Source organism: Typopeltis vanoorti, chromosome 9 (genome assembly GCF_054136105.1).
Source record: "Typopeltis vanoorti isolate ZY-2024b chromosome 9, IOZ_Tvanoo_1.0, whole genome shotgun sequence".
NCBI classification, from domain to species: domain Eukaryota; kingdom Metazoa; phylum Arthropoda; class Arachnida; order Uropygi; family Thelyphonidae; genus Typopeltis; species Typopeltis vanoorti.
In genome coordinates, this window is record NC_143557.1 from 61,183,631 (window position 1) to 61,199,450 (window position 15,820).

Here is a 15,820-nt window from a genome sequence, read left to right on the forward strand (position 1 = left end):
TCTTAAATTTAGCAATGACTTTTTTTTTTTTGCTTTTTAAAAAAAAAAAAAAGAATGGAAATATTCATGTGTTAAGGCTTAAATGCTGGGAGAAACTCATGTTAGAGGCTTAATGTAGTGAAACAGCATTGAGAAAGGATTAAAATAATTCTTCCAATATTTCATGTCTTTTTCAAATTTTCATGTCAACTTTTTTCTCATCATATATGATGAGAAAAAAGTTGAATTATATATGTATATATGGCATACCAGTTTCATTTGGTTATGTAGAATTTTGTCTTGTAGAGTTCCAAATGTAATCTTACTTCAAGTCATTAAAAAAAATCACTATATAAATTGGTGGTTTCTTTGTGTACCTAGTGAAGAATATATGAATGTCTTGCAACATCTACAAAATGAAAAGAAAGGCAATCATTAAAATCAGTATATCTCCACTCCCATACATTACCCTTATGATTTATGTTTTCTACAACTGAATGTATTTTTTAAGTGAAATATTTCTTTGAGAATGTGGCAAATATGAACTCCTTGGGAAAAACAAAAATTGCATTTGTGTTTCTAATTATTTATCAATTCGTTGAACTTCCTAAGATTTTATTTGCTGTTAGTGAATGCAAATGCTAAACTGATCAGTACAGTTTTCCATTCTAACCTCTCGCCCACAGTCATAGAAAACAGATTCAACTCATTTTATAAAAAACACTCAACACCACAGTCGGTGCCATTTTTATAAAATAGTCACATACTGTTTTTGATTTTATTACTGAAAGAAAATTCAAAATCCTGTAATCTGACATTTTGAATATATTTCTGTATCAAATATCTCTGGCATATATTAGCAGGTTTCAAAGTGCAGATTTTGCACAATTTCTTTTTTTTCACTTTTATAACTCCAAGTGCAGTGAAAGGAAGGTGTCAGGATAGTAGCAAAATATTGAGTCTATTGGAAAAGCTTAGAAATGGAGGAAAGATAAAAGGAATCAGAGATAATAAAGATTACATGAAAACTGAAGATAAAGATATTCTAGATGTCTGGAGTAATTACTTTGAGAGATTGCTAAATGAAACAAACAGTGATAGTACAGTGGTAGAAACACTCAGTAGGCATGCAATCAGGAACACATATCAATACTTGAAGTAAGAAAAGTAATCAAAAACTTAAAATGTGGAAAGGCAGCTATAGTAGTAATATTCAACAAGAAATATGAAGGTATAAAAGTGTTTGCACTGCAAAATTCAGAAGGACTTAGGTCAGATGGTTGAATGCTGGATGGGAGTACAGCTCTCATAGTACCATCTATAAAATTGCATATGGGAATTACAGAGGTATCTCCCTACTGAGTGTTCCTGGTAAGATTTATGCAAGTATACTTGAGAAACAGCTAATAAAAATTATGGAAGAGAATCTTAATGAAGAACACTCTGAATTCAGACCAAATAGAGGTTGTCAGGATCAGATTTTCACTTACAAATAGTTGAGAAATCTTGGGAATATAATAAGGATCTGTAAGTTTCATAGATCTAGAAACGGCATAGCACATTGCCAAATGAAAGCTCTTCAAAATGCTACAATTATATGATGTAAATCAGACATTGTATCGAGCAATACCTAGTCTCTATTTAAACTGTAAGTCAGCAGTTAGAATTGAAGGAGGTACAGGAAGGTGGTTTGATGTTATATCAGGTGTGAGACTAGGATCTACATTATGTCTTCTGTTGTTCATCATCTATGTGGCTCACATTATGAAGGAAGATGGTATTAAACCTGATGTCAAAATTGGAAATGTTAATCTCAGCTCTTTATGTTATGCAGATGATTTCAGTACAAGATTCCCTGACTAAATTGAATAATTATTGTAATAAATTTGGTATGAAAATCATCAATAAAAAGACAAACACAGTGAAAACATGCAGAAACATTGAAAACATTAAACTGCCTTCTGAATGAAGACCCTGTAGAACAAGTAAAACATTTCAGTTATTTAGGTACAATTTTTAGTGAAGTTGGCAAATTAAATATGGAAAGAGACCACAAAATTAGCATAGCTGGTATGGTAGGAAGTCAAGTGAATAAATTTATATGGAATAAGACTGAAGTTAGTCAAAACACTAATACAGGACAATGTTCAAACCAATTTTATCTTATGGATCTGAGAGCTGGGTTAGAAATTAAACACTTGATCAAAGGCTGGAGACTACATATGTGAGAGTCCTGAGAAAGAATAGGAGTGCCATCTGTTCACAGATGGCCTTAGTGCTAGAATCATATTAAAAATGAAGACATTAGGAAAGAACTTGACATGGTTAGCATTCAGGAATGTGTTAGCAAAGCTAATCTCAGGTAATATGGTCACTTAAACAGAATGGGAGAAAGTGTTTTTGCCAGAATGGCAGGAAAATGATCCAGAGGAAGCCCAAGGTCTAGGTGGATGGATACACTAAGCTGTGCCTTAGAAGACAGAAATATATGATTTGATAATATTGGAGGGAAATTGTCCATTGGAAGTTGGTAATGAAATTTATGAAAATACTATCATACATATCCTATACATCCTCTGAGGGGTACGTCAGGAATTCTACCCCCCCCCCCCCCCCAAAAAAAAAAAAAAACCATTAAAAGTTTAATATGATCTCTTGAAAATAAACTCTGAAAATTCAAATCCTTTGTTTCTTGTGACAAAAGAATAGAATGATGGGATGCGAGATCACTGAAAATTCATAGAATAAATTCCCGTTAACTATTATTTTGAAATTGGTTATAAGGACACTGCTATAATAAAGCTGCTTTGTTCTGGTGTTTAAGCTTATATATTGATTACTAATGATGTTAAGGAAATTAATGACAAAGCCAATATAATAATAAATAACTTTACCCCATTAATTCCAATATTCACCAAAGTTAAATTGGCATCATTAAGGGAAAATAATACACTAATATCAATATGTGTACACAGGTATTATGTCAGTAAGTGAGAATGATCAGGAGAAATTCAGGAAGGCATATAGTCCTAAATTACTTTTGACTGTTGGGCTGATTCTCTGAGGTGAGAGTTTTCCAAATGAGAGGCAGTTTAATGCAACCATATTTGCTGAGGTCAGGATGATAGTGAAGGCTGAAGTAGATTCAAGGAAAAGCCTCTCAATTTTAAATTTGAATCAGTGGACCAGTATCATCAATCAGTGGACTTGCCTGCAAGTGTCAATGGTATTGCAGTAATTCTCCCACCTCATGGTCCAGAGTTGAGGATCAAGGCTTACTATGGTGCTGATATAGCATCTGGGTTAACCCTGGCATTCCACTCCCAAGGGCAGTTATTGCTTGTTAGTTAGTGAGTGTCCGTGTGTGGCACCGAACAAAAAAATCTCTTGAGCATTAATCCTTCATCCTCAAATATTTCAGGACTTCTGTTCCAACCAAGTACTGATACTGCAGATACATAATTTGATAACAGAAGTATGAAACAAAAGACGATACCAGCATAAATGTACCAGTGTTTCTGATCACTGTGCATCAGGTGAAAAGCCAGTAGGGAAAATATGAAAGGGTTTAGGACTGGCATGATACATTCTGGTAATATTCTTGTGGAAACATCTAGTCAGCAACACTCAGAAAAATTTACTAAAGGCTACATCAGTAGGTGAAATTCCAATTACAGTTGCATCTCATAAAACACTTCTAGAGCAGTGATATCACAGTGGGATCTCCTTTGCATTCCAGATGAGGAAATATGTTCAGAGATTAAGGATCAGGGAGTGACAGATACGAGGCATATCATGATACATAGTGATTGTCACTTTGTTTTGACCAGAAACATCTTTACTTTTGATACACTTACCCCCCTCTGACATCTGTAAAAGCAGGGTATCTCAGCTATCCTGTTAGACTGTGCATCCTTATCCACTGAGATGCTTTAGCCATCTAACCAGTCATATGGATGAAATATATCAAAAATTATATTTAAAAAAAAGAATAATATATCCATATTAGTCCTATAATATCCAAAGGTTATATTGACTTTAATAGACACTTTGCATTCATGTAATTATGGATGTATATGCACGTCAATGGTTAAATGTCAGATAAAAAGATATGCTCAAATATGTCCAGTGTGGTAGTAAAGAGCATGGTAACTAATTTTGCCTGCAGTGAAAGCTAAATGTGTCAACAGTAAGGGAGATCATCCAGCTTGCTCTTGTGCATGTCAGAAGTGGAAGGATAAAAAAAAAGAAAAACAAAAGATTAAAACAGAACAAAATATATCAGGATGCAAAAAGAAATTAGCAACCAACACTCACACCTATCCCAAAATCCTCTTATGCTGAGCAGGTGGCAGTTAAGAAAATATCAACATCTCAAACAAATATGTCTTTTCCACAGTTTGATTACATTACCTGAACTTTATGATCATGAGTGCCTCTGTAGAGTCCATCAGTCACATGACCTACAGTCTCATCACTGCTGAAACAAATCTGAAGATGATCCTATTCTATGTGAACCCACTTGACAAAAAAATATGGCACGGATATCACTTAAAGATAAACCAGACACTCCCCCCCCTTAAGTGGATACTTCAATATCCACTTAAAGTAACTTATCAAATGATCCTGACACATCAGATGATGTACTGAACAGTTTTTCAGAGAAAGTTATAACCATCCATACTTCCCATAATCAGTAGACAAATATAAACAAATATAATATAGACAGATGTAATCCTGCAAACTCTCAGAAATTGGACAAGTCTACAAAGCCAAAACAATAAGAAAATTTTTACAGTGGAACTGTTGTGGGTTTCAACAGAATATCGATAATATCAAGATTCTGCTGCAGAAACACAAGCCTTTCTGTTTCTGTGTGATGGAAGCATATTTAAAACCCAGTGAGGACCCCACCTTAAGGAATCTTACTGATCTTTATAAGGACAGAATTGAAGATTGCCCAACTTGTGGGTAGGATAGCTATCCTAATGGGCACTCATACTTTCCGTCATGTCCAGCTTCATACTGCACTGTAAGCAGTAGTAATTTGCCTATCCATGGAATTTCTTATTGCAGTATTGTTTCATATGTTTACCACCCAGATTGAGTTAAATGAGATGATCAAACTTGATCATCTTATATTGGAACTGCTTCAGCCTATACTTCTCATAGGTAACTTTAATGGACACAAACACTCTGTGGGGTGGTACAAACATGAATGGATGAGGTTGTATCATCAAGTGAATCCATGAATAACAGAGTCGATGCCTTTTTTCATATGCCTTCTAGCTCATGTTCTGCAAAGGGGTAGAATTTGCCTTAGTCAATATGTTGGGACCTCAGATTGTAGACATTAGTGATACCCGGCTATCAGAATCAGACATACAAGCTGGTATCGAATGTAAAGTGCACAGTATATTTAGGAAGGATAGAGAGGATAGGAGAGGAGGGGGTGTACTGCTAATGATATCGAATGACTTGAATCCAGTTAGCTTTGAGACCTATGATTGTAATACTAGTAACAGTATTTCATGTAGCAGTGAGTTTGAAACCATTTGGTGTGAGGTGGAAACTAACAAGATCGATTACGTAGTGGGGTGTTGTTACAGACTTGGTGGATCGGTTGCTAGTGATTTGGTGATGAAGAAATGCATCACCAAATAGACAAGATGAGGGCGAAAACAGTATTCATAATGGGAGACTTTATTTATCCAAATATTGGTTGGGTAGCAGTAGAATCTCATGAGAAGAATGAAAATGCATTTATTGAGCTGTTGTGGGACAACTTCATCAAGCAGCATGTGACAAAAGGAACTCAAGGTCCAAGAGTGTTAGATTTGATTATAGTGTCAGAGGGTGTTTCAGTTAAAGACGTAACCATTATCTCTGGTTGATGACAGTGATCATGCAGTACTCACTTGGGAAGTGACTAAGTTTATGAATGTTCCATTCAGAAAAGGTTACATGCTGAACTACAAAGCAGAAATTATGACTAACTGAGGAATATACTAATAAGTTCATTGGAATGGGATGGGTTGCTGGATGGGAAGATGTTGACAGTGCATGGGAAGCATTTAAATGATGCAACATCAGAGTGTGTGCCGAGAGTTTGAAGAATAAATAGGGTAGGAGTCAAATGGATGTGCAATCTTATTAAGCAAGAGATTCATAAGAAAAGGATGATGTGGAAGGAATATGGTGTGCATAAGGATGAAGTCTGTTATGAACGTTATAAGCAGCAGGCTTGAATAGTCGCAACTGTTGTACGGAAAGCAAAGTCTGATTGCAAAAAGAAACTGACTCTGCTTGCTAAAGACAACCTACAAGAATTCTGTCAATATCCTGCAAGTAAAAGAAAATAAATATGAAAAAATAACTCTTCTAAATGCAGATGGCGTGAGAGTTACAGATGTAGAAGAGATTGTTCAACTAATGAGTGCCCATTTTGTTAAAAGCTATCAGCCTGGTGTACACGACATTGAACTCACTGCCCTCTTTACTGAATGAAGAAACTCAGTTGTATGAGGATGAGGTATTAGAGCTGTTGCACAAACTGAATAAGAATTCAGCAATAGGGATTGATGGGAATATCAGCACGAGTGCTTAAAGAGTGTTCAGCTGAACTGGTTATTGCTTTGACCAGGCTGTTTAGTATGAGTCTCACAACAGCGAAGATTCCACAGGAATGCAAAGAATGTATAGTAATTCCATTGTACAAGGGTGGTGCATAGACCGATGTATCCAACTATCAACCAATTAGTATCTCAGGAGTGGTGGTGAAGATTTGGGAAAAATTGGTTAGGGCTCGCATTCAGAAATGGGTTGACAGTGAATCTTTACTTTGCAATGAGCAACATGAGTTTACTAAGGAAGGGTCATGTTTTAGCAATTTGCTCACATTCTATAGCAATGTTACCATTGAACTAGACAAGGGGAATGGATACACCATGATACTTTTGGATTTTGCTAAGGCTTTTGATAGAATATAGCATGGTAGACTATTGCATAAATTGGAGAATATAGGTTTGGATTATAGAATATTAGCGTGGATAAGAGGATGTCTGACTGACAGATATCAAAAAATGGTATATGGGGAATGTGAGTCTGCAAGATTTAAGGTAACCAGTGGTGTACTACAAGGATCAGTGCTTGGTCCACTGTTATTCAATCTATACATTAATAATATTGGGAAGGATTTGAGAAGTAACATACAGCTATTTGCTGATGATGGTGATGCAAAGATAGGAGGGGGGGTAATCAGGAATTCTGCTGATATGCAGTACTTGCAGAATGATTTGAATAGGCTGGAAATGTAGGCATGGGAAAATGGATGTCAGTCAATGTCAAATCATTCACTTTGGTATGATTAGATATCCAATGTAATATTATATTGCTGGGATTATGCTTGAAGAAACTGATGAGGCTAGGGATCTTGGAATGATAGTAGATAGGAAGTTGAAGTTCAGGGCCATGTATCAAAGATTGCAAAAACAACTCAAAAGATAACTGCAATGCTGAAATGAACATGTAAAGATAAGGATGTTGTTTTGCCTCTTTACAAAGCCTTGATAAGATCTCATTTGGACTATTGTGTGCATGTCTTGTCTCCTGGTTTCCATTGTGTTTCTAATATATTGCAGAGAGTGTTAAAAATGATATCAGGATTATGGAATACTGATTATGAAGATAGATTGAGAATTTGTAGACTGCAGACACTAGCAAACAGGAGAAAGAGGGGTGATATGATTGAGACTTAGAAACTTCTGGAAGGGATATATAGGTTTTCAAATGATCAGATTTTCCAATTTATGGAGAGTGGGGAAAGGACAGGAGGACATCTTTCAAAGCTGATAATGAATGCCACTAAGAAGGCAATGAGGGCTAGATTTTTCTCTCATAGGGTAGTGCTTGATTCGAATGGATTGCCATTGGATGTTGTGAGTGCAAGCACTGTGAATGAATTCAAGAATAAGTATGATAGCTGGTGTGTGTGTGTATGTGTAGTATGTGGCCTCCCTTGATGAGTCACTGACTCCCCTCCTAATCATAATAATAACAATAAATCTTACAATCTGCTCCCCTGCTCATGTGGAATGTTGAAGAGAACAACAATGGAAGCAATGTTCCTGTTATTTACACTATGCTTTCACAGAAACCATGTTCCCTTACATGGATGCCCATGTGGGAAATGGACCATGCTGATTGAAATACAGTGGTATCTTGCTAATCCAAACCTCTTTAGTCTGAACCCTCCAGTAATTCAAACTGCGGTTTGAAAGAAAAAAGTTTTATGTATTACGTATTATTATTTTGTGTACTATTATTTTTTATTTAAGAATTATTATTTTAACTATTATTATTTATTTTATTATTATTACAGTACAGTATTTTTTTCATACTGTCGATTGTACGGTTATACTGGAGGCCTATTTTGATTTATGTGTTCACGTTTGCTTTTTTTATACTGTACAGTACGTACTGTATTGTTGGCATGAATCACAAATATACACAAAAAGAGGAAATTCAATTTAACCATAATTTGGTTAAAAATATAAATCAAGATGTTGAAATTTCACAAACAGATGTTATGGAATGGATTACAGGTAGAACCGAAAGTGAATTCGATATCAAATCAGATGCTGAAATTATAAATATGATGCTACAGAATAAATTAGAAGACGATTTTAATATGTGTATAGAATGTGCTAAGCAGAATGATATGCCATTCCACAAAATTTTGTTGCTAATGTGCAGCTCCAAGAAGAAGCATTCGAAAAGGTTTAGCTTCCAAGAAGCAAAAGAAAATGAGTAACTTTTTTACAAAGAAATAAAAAACTTTTTTATGTGTTGTGTACAAGAAAGTGATATTTTTTATGCAAATTAAGTTACGTAATGAACTATGCAATTTTATTAAATCAGAATCCTCAACAATACAGGTACATACAAATTAAATTTTTTACTAAAATAAACTTGTGTACTGTATTATTATTATTATTTTTTTGTTTTACATTACAGTACAGTAACTTTTTTCTATCAGTTAATTTATTTACAGAATTAAATTGATGTACCATTAGAATCTGATTATTTTTGTCTTAAATGCTAGTTATTGATGTCTCTTGGGGGAAAATTCGCTAATCCGAACGAGCACAGTTTTTATTAGTTCGGATTAGCGAGATACCACTTGTTCCCATCTTGTAAAATTTAATGCTGAAGCAGTCACTCAAACATCTATCAATGAAGCAGTGAAGTACAAGGGTGGTCTGAAAAGTTCTCGACCATAGATGGCTACACTCGGCAAGATTTTTTTTTTCTAAGTTGGTACATCTGTCATAAGCATCCATGCGAAATTACAAGTCATTCTATCAAGTAGATTGTTTTATACAGCTGTCCGAAGCAAAAGTTGTCTATATCACTTGAAATGGATAAAATCGAGTATCGTTCGGTTATAAAATTCTTTGTAAAAGAAGGTTTAATGCCAAAAGAAATTCATTCGAAGTTTATGTGTGCTCTTCTCCTTCATTTACGACAATTAAGAAATGGGCTGCCAAGTTTAAATGTGGCCGTACCAGCCTTGAAGATGATCCCTGTGAAGGACGTTCAAAAAGTGTAACAATGCTAGAAATCATTGATCAAGTGCACAATATGGTATTGGATGACCAGTGAGTCAAAGTGCATAAAATTGCTGAGACTATAATCATTTCAAAAGAACGTGTAGGATATATTTTGCATGAAGAAAAGCTGTGGTCCAAGCACAACTTTCAGATGTGCTTGGACCACAGCATGCTATGTTAGACATTAGAGTCAAAATAGACGAATTCAATCTTGGATTCGTCTATTAAGTTATTTTGTTTATTAATTATCTTGAAAAGGGTAAAACAATAGCCGGGGTATATTATTCCAATCTTTTAACCAGACTAGACAAAAAAATTCATGAGAAAAGACCTGGTTTGAAAAGAAAAAATCATCTTTCATCAGGACAATGCAATTGCCCACAATGGTGTTTTAAAAGGTAATGGGAAAATTAAGGGATCTCCACTATGAATTGTTGGAACATTCACCCTATTCCCCAGATTTCGCTCCCTCTGACTTCTATCTCTTCCCAAAACTAAAACTCTTCCTCGCTGGTCAGTGTTTTTCTTCAAATCAAGAGGTGATTTCTGCTGTAGAGGGGTATTTTGCAGATCTTACTGAGAACCACTACAGGAACGGGATAATGGCCTTGAGCATCGCTGGAATAAATGTATTAGTCTTAAGGGAGATTATGTTGAAAAATAAAATACTTTTGAAATTATAAATTCGTTTTTTCATTGTTAAGCCGAGAACTTTTTTAAACCACCCTCTTATATCACAGATGGTGTTAACCAGGCAGAAACAGCCTCAATTCTAAAAGTGTCATCTTGGTTTCCACTGTATAAACCTTATTGGAACCCTGAATGGCCACAGCCAAAAGAGATCAGAACAGAGCATGGGGTATATTTCATAGACATCCTACTGCATCAGATGTGCTTGGACCACAGCATGCTATGTTAGATGTCAGAGTCAAGCAATCGTGGATTCATCTATTAATCAAACAACAACTTGAAAATCGTATGGGTTAAATCCAGAAAATGAAGGGTGGACATAGAACACACAATTTGTGTACCTTGGATCGTAATGGATGTGTTGTTGCTGAACCCAAAGCCATGGCTGATATTTTGGGAAAAAGTTTTGCTAAAATCTTAGCACCCATCTGAATTATCAACATTGAAAGAAGAACAAGAGAAACAGCTGTTAGTAATTTCTGTAAGTATGCTAAAGTAATACAATTAGCCATTTGTTAAGGAAGAACAGGAGTGCAGTGGGGGGGGGGCTAATGAAATCCATTATGAGATGATAAAACATCAGTCACCTTCTCTGAATCTCCTTCTCTTGTTGTATAACAAAATACTTACAGAGGAAGAGATCCCAGATTGTTGGCATAAGTCAATTATCATTGCCATCCCATAGCATAGAAAGAATCCAACACAAGCAGAAAATTATTGACTTTGCAATATGATCAGCTGTCTTTGTAAGATAATGGAAAAAAATGGTAATTGCAAGGCTTCTCTGGTAATCTGAAAGCAACAAACTTCCCTCCAACACACAATGTGGCTTTCATAGACACCAATCAGCATGGGACCATTTAGTCTCTATGTTGCTTTCCTGAAACGAGAACATCTGGTTTCAGTCTTCTTTGATGTTGAAAAAGCTTATGACATATCCTGGAGATATGGTTATTAAAAGACCTTTTTAATCTTGGTTTTGAGGGGGGAGAGGGTACAGCTTTGCATTTTTATTAAAAACTTTCTGTCCAGCTAAGGCTCTTGGCTGTATTATCAGGAAGAGGATGTTCTTTAAGTTTCTGTCTGTTTTTGTCTTGATGTTATACTCTCTGCTATCAGGGTTAATTCAGTAACTGAACAGCTTTCTCCTACAGTATACAATATTCTTTATTTTGATGACTTCACAATTTACTGTCACTTCTACAGTATGAAGATAATTGAAAGACAACTTCAACAAGCAATTGATTGCATTTCTTCATGGATTCTTAGTAATGGATTCAAGTTTTCAGCAAAAGAAACTGTCTGTGTACACTTTTGTTGAAAATATATCCTTCACGCAGATCCTGATTTAAGAATGGGACACAGCATTATTTAATACGAAAGGCAAAGTTTCTGTCACTAGTAGAGGGCAAACAGTTCACTTTCCTGCGTGTTACGTCTGCAAAAAAAAAAAAAAGTTCAACTATCAATCATCAGCGATATATTATAACTTAGCGTAATTTTATTGAAAGTTTATTTAACATATCCGCAAGGAGATGTGTTTTACATTATGGGAGATACTGAGATAGGAGTGATGTAAGCTTGCTCCACCTTTTCAACGAGTTGCCCGGTGTTGTATTACCTTACTCCCAGTCCTGAAGATACTTTCAGGTGCAAACTTTGTTTGCTCACACTTGGATAAAGGATTAAACTAAATTTATTAATGGTTAGGTTGCAATTTGAGTGGGCCATGTTTGCATTTGGAAATTAATCAGTTTGCAACACTTTTTCATAATAACAGTTAATAATCAATTTTTCATAATAAATGTATTTTTTTTTTTACCTCTTGGTGTTGTTTATGCCTTTAAGCATTATTATGGATTAATTGATATAGACCTTAACCCAGGTCAGCTTGATCTTTCTACTTTTAATTATTGTCACACATTAAAGTGTTAGCATATGTACAGAAGGTTATCTGTAGAAATTCAGTGCATTGGAGAATTTTCTATGCTTCAGACTATGTTCAAAACAATCGTCCAATGATTTTATTGCATGCAGAAATGTGTATCTAAGTAGAAGGTAGACATCTTGAGTAACTTATCAGACTTTTTAGATTTTTTTTTACAACTTGAAGCTCATCAATTGAATCTTTGATATGTACCTTCAAGCAGAGGTGTAGCTAGAGCTTTTGCTGCCCGGGGCGGTCCCCGAGTTTGCTGCCACTCTCAATACACATCAAAAATACTACAAAAAGTCAACGTATAGGGAAATAAATTGAAACACTATGTTTATTTTTGAAGTAAAACTTTAATTTCAACATTCTAAAATGTTATATTTCTTGCTTTTCTGTTAACAAAATCGTCGATGACATTGGCGAAGTCTATTTCCTAGTAATTCTTAATAATCAGTTTTATTTAGAAAAACTCCTCTCTCAATTAGCAACACTTACGGCAATTGGGAGGAAAATTCACAGTAGTATTTGGAAACGAGTTCTCGAGACTGTATTTTAGAATTAACTATAAAAGTTCAAAAAGGTTCAGTGCCCCCCCCCCCCCCCCCTTCTAGCTATGCCACTGCTTTCAAGAGATGTACTATGATAGTGTGTTGTATAGGATGCTGTAATAGTACTACATCATAAGTTGATATTATTCTTAAGCTCTTATCAACAATTTTCTCCAAATTAATCTCATCAATCAGGGTTACAATATTGTTTTAAGGAACTTTAACTGCATCATTTCACCTAGATCATGCTGTTCCTTTAGGGGGGCTTACCATCCTAGCATCAGACATTTGTTTTGCTAACTTTTTCATTCTGTGTAAGTGCCCATACCATCTTAGATTAGCTATACTCATACACTCTGAAATTCTAACAATGTCAAATTCCTTCCTAATATTCTCATCTTTAATATGGTTCTGCAATTGTTTCCATGTATTTACTCCCAAAATTCTCCTCAGAACTTTCGGAATCAGAACTATGTGTTCCTCTCCGGTCTTTGATCACTTGTTTCATTTCTAACCAAGCTCTCAGATTCAAAGTTAAAATTGGTTTGAACACAGTCTTGTGTTCAAACCATAACATTTCTGCTTATTCTGTTGTCTGTTTTTATATTTAATTTGTCATCTTTTGTGCCTAAATAGCTGAAATATTTTACTTGTTCTGTCTCCATTCAGGATGATGTTTTCATTAGCCCTGCCTATTTTCATAGTTGTCTTTGTGTTTTTTTTTTTTTTTTATCTGATTTCATGCCAGGTATGTGAAAGCAGTTATTCCATTTAGTTAAGGAATTCTGCAGACTTCAACTACATATTATTATTAACACTAGACCCCATGTAGTTAAAACACTCATCATGGGAGGTATATGCTGTCACACAAATGGGGCTGCATTCACCACATTCCAGCAGTACATTCCACTCATCACCCATTGTTCATAAAGAGAACCTCTTCTTCACTTTCTTGGCTCACAAATTTATACATTTTACAGGGATGGCCTTTGTTCTACCCCTGTATCACATTCTATGGAAAAATTTTTTTCATATTTACTAAGTAACAACCACTTATGTCTCAGTCATATCACTTTTTCTTCTCCTGCTCACAAGGCTTTGCAAATTACACTATCTCAGTTAGTCTTCTTCATTCCACATATTCCATCATACTCCTGTTTATGTCAAAAGTTGAAGGACAAAAAGAGAAATACAAAAGATAAAAACAGAACAAAATATATCATATCAGTATTGTGACTGCTTCTCTGTTGAGCAGTTGCACAGTGTATAGTCTCACTCCAGAAACAAGCCCAAAAATGGTTCTTTGATGAGAACTCACTCATGAAAAAAAAATTATTGCAAGGTTATCACTTAAAGACCACACCCTCCACAGAAAAAATGGTTACTTCAGTATCCACTGAAAGTAACATGAACATAATCAGTGATCCTGACACTTCTAATGATATATTGGATATTTTTCCACAGGAAGAGATTGACTCTAGTCGTTCATACTTCCCAAAATCTAATCAGAAATATAAAGCTGACAATGGCAAGTCCTCAACCTCCTGGAAATCAGAGAAGTCTAGGAAACTTAAAATGTAGGAAAATTTTTACAATGGGACTGTTGTGGGTTTCGTCAGAATATCAATGATATCAAGCAACTGCTGCAGAAACACAAACCTTTTTGTTTCTGTCTGCAGGAAACATATTTAAAACCCAGTGAAGACCCTACTTTCAGGATTATCACACTTGTACACAAGGACAGAACTGGAGATAATCACTCATGGTGGAGTAGCTAATCTCGTGGGCAGCAATCTCCTTTCCATCATTTCCGGTTTAATACTGCTCTGGAAGCAGTAGCTATTAACCTATCTGTGTGTGTGTGTGTGTGGGGGGGTTCTTATCACAGTATGCTGAATATATTTACCACTGGGTTCTGAATTCAATGAAATGGAACCTGATAATCTCATATTACAACTGCCTCATCTCATATTTCTAATGGGTGATTCAATGGACATGACACTCTGTGAGGTAGCACCAACATGAATAGACGAGGTCGTATCGTTGAAATACTTGACAACCATGACCTTTCCCTTATTAATAACGGAGTAAATATCTTCTTCCGTATGCCTACCTGCTCTCATTCTGCAATCAATCTTACAATCTGCTTCCCTGCCATTTTTCTACTGCTCACATGGGATGTCAAAGAAAACATATACAGAAGCGATCACTTTTCCATTATTAGCACTTATCTTCACAGGAACCTTGGCCTCCAACACGGAGGTCCATGTAGAAAATGGACCAGGCTGACTGGAATACTTGTTTCTCCATCTTGCAAAATTTAATACTGAAGCAGTAAGCCAAACACTTATCAACGAAGCAGTGAAGTATGTAACATTGTATTGTCAATGGCAATTCCAGAAACATCATCTCAATTTCCACTCTATCCAAAGCATTGATGAAACGCAGAGTGCCATGCAGCTAAAAACAAAATAGATAGAACGTGTGGTATATTTCGTTGATATCCTACCACAACAAACTTAGCATATAAATGCTACTAATGGCTCACGCAAAAAGTTAAGCAAGTTTGAGTATGGTTAGCAGTTGGAAGGGGATCAATTGTTTGATGCTGTTGACACACTCTCCCACGATGAGTCTTTGGACTCCCTGGAGGTGTTGTATAATAATAATAAATGTGGTGAGGCTAAAGCACATTGTGTGAGATATCAGGGTCAAAAACAATCCTAGATTCAATTTACATCATCGATTAATCAAACAACCAGTGCAAAAATTGTATGTGATAAAATCTGGAAGTGAAAGGTAGATAAAGAATATACTGTTTGTCTACCTTGGACCATAATGGATGTATTGTTGCTGATCCCAAAGCTATCGCAGACACTTTGGAAGAAAGCTTTGCTAAAATCTCAGCAACAGTTTCATATCCTCCTGATCTTTTAACATTGAAAGAGCAACAAGAGAAACAGCAGCTAAGCTTTTGTACCATGGGGATGTAGTCATACAATATTAGCCATTTCTTAAGGAGGATCTCAAAGAGACTCTTCTCAAAAGAGCTCTCGTCT

General features: G+C 35.5%; 1 protein-coding gene across 4 annotated transcripts in view; it reads left to right on the forward strand.

Annotated features, from left to right (window-relative positions):
• Positions 1 to 15,820, forward strand: part of Prp4k (Pre-mRNA processing factor 4 kinase) — a 526,475-nt gene that overhangs the window by 25,500 nt on the left and 485,155 nt on the right. The window lies entirely within an intron of this gene.